This window comes from Sciurus carolinensis, chromosome 8, assembly GCF_902686445.1.
Source record: "Sciurus carolinensis chromosome 8, mSciCar1.2, whole genome shotgun sequence".
Lineage (NCBI taxonomy): Eukaryota > Metazoa > Chordata > Mammalia > Rodentia > Sciuridae > Sciurus > Sciurus carolinensis.
The window spans coordinates 7,432,588-7,434,691 of NC_062220.1; the positions used below are offsets into that span (position 1 = coordinate 7,432,588).

The 2,104-nt window shown below is 43.0% G+C and overlaps 1 pseudogene; it reads right to left on the reverse strand.

Moving 5' to 3' along the window:
- On the reverse strand, nt 1–282 carry LOC124991911 (small ubiquitin-related modifier 2-like; annotated as a pseudogene).
- Nucleotides 283–2,104: the final 1,822 nt, after the last annotated feature.

The window sequence follows — 2,104 nt, forward strand, 5'->3', positions numbered from 1 at the left end:
TTAGTAGACACCTCCTGTCTGCTGCTGGAACACATCCATTGTATCTTCATCCTCCATTTCCAACTGTGCAGGTGTGTCTGTTTCATTAATTGGCTGCCCATCAATTCGCAATCTGATGTGCCTCATCGACAAACCCTGCCCAATAGGCTTTCATTAGTTCACTAAGTGGTGTCTGCCTCTTCATCTTACCCTGCACCACAGACCATCCTGCCCCGCCACCTTCAAGTTAATATGATCGTCATTCTCAGTCTTGACTCCTTCCTTGGGCTTTTCATTGGCCATGGGGAGCGCTGGAGTCTCCTCAGCTGCTGCTTCACAAAAGAGGTACCAGGCCCACACGGAACGAGCACACAAGCAGCCCCAGGAGTGGCAGAAGAAGGAGGCCTCTGAGAGGTCATTTATTTCTCTTAATATACTATATTATTATATGGCCCAATCATCCCACAGACACACACACTGGGAATTGAACCCAGGGCATCACACACGCCAGGCAAGTGCTCTCCTTCTGAGCCACATCTCCAACCCTTTTCATTTTATTTTATTAAAATATTTTTTTTTATTTTTACAGGCTGCATTTTGATTCATTATACACAAATAGGGTGCAACTTTTCATTTCTGTGGTTGTACATGATGTAGATTCACACCATTCATGTAATCATATGTATACATAGGGTAATACTGTCTGTTTTATTCTACTATCTTTCTGTCCCCCAACCCTTCCCACCCCATTGTCCTCTACACCATCCAAAGCTCCTTCATTCTCTGAGAACAAATTTTTATGTTGAAATGTTGAAATGACAGTATTTCAGGGTATGCGATTCCACTGCTTTCTGACTCTCATTGTTGTTCTTAAGAACTTAGTTGTCAATCGAACTGCCACCTCACTGAAAGTAGTGGGGTTTTGTTCTTGTTTGTTTGTTTGGTTGGTTGGTTTTGTCTTGTTTTTCATGATGACAGTTTCTAGTGATCTCTGGCTTTCTGCAAGTTTGCTACAGTCACTCTAGGAATGGACTTAATTTTGTCCTTCAAGCTTGAAATTCATGTCTTCCATTAGTTGCAAATTAGTCTCAGCCATTGTCTCCTCAATCTTGTGTGTATTTATTCTCTTTCATTTCTTCTCTCAGGACTCCAGTGATGCGTATGTTAGACCTTCTCACTCTATCCTCTACATCTATCTCTTTCTCTTCTGTGTGGCTTCTCCTTGCTTTTTAAGGGATTGTTTTACCTTCGAGTTTTCTAGTTCATTGATTTTCTCTTCGGATTAATCTATTCATTACATAAAATCTAGTCCTATTCATTGAGTTTTAATTTTAGTTACTGTGTTTTTGAATACAAAATTTCCATGTTGCTTTCTTTTCAAAATTTCTTGGTTGCTTTTCTTGCTTTCCGATTTTCCATTGGACTTCAAACTTGGCACAGTTAGCATTATTATTTTACAGTGTTTCTAGTAGTTTGTTTATTTGTGGTATTGCGTATCAAACCCAGGAGGTAGGATCTACTTGTCACTGACCTGGGTAAGGCACATAAAGTGGTAGGAGAGAAGTAAGAAGGAAGAATCAAGTGTCTGGAGTTTGAAGTACAGGTGGCACTCTTGTGAAATTGCCAGGACGGAGACCCAGGGGTGCTTTACCACTGAGCTATATCTCCGGCCCTTTTTAGTTAACTATTTTTTGGAGACATGGTCCCCCTAAATTCCCAGGCTGGCCTCATACTTGCAGTCCTCTTGCTCAGCCTCCCAAGTCTCTGGGATTACAGGCATGCACCACTGCACCTGACCAGAGACTGCTTTTGACATGGCCTTCAAGTCATGACTGCTACCTCTGGGAAGCATGAAGATGCACACATTCCTCCCAAATGTCACAAGGGCAAGACAGTGGGACAGCTGCACCTGCTTTCTGGACTTTGCAGTGAGGTCAAGGAAATGGGATGTCGAGAGAGAAGGTGAAGTCCGTGTGGGTCATGGAGGGAGGGGGTCTCCAGGTACCCAAGGGCTGTGCGGCCTATTTTGAAATGTCGCTTTTCCTGGAAATAGTCAGGAGAGGGCAACCGGCAGGCTTCATATCGCTGCAGTGAAATACCTGAGTCAACTAACTTAATAAAGAGA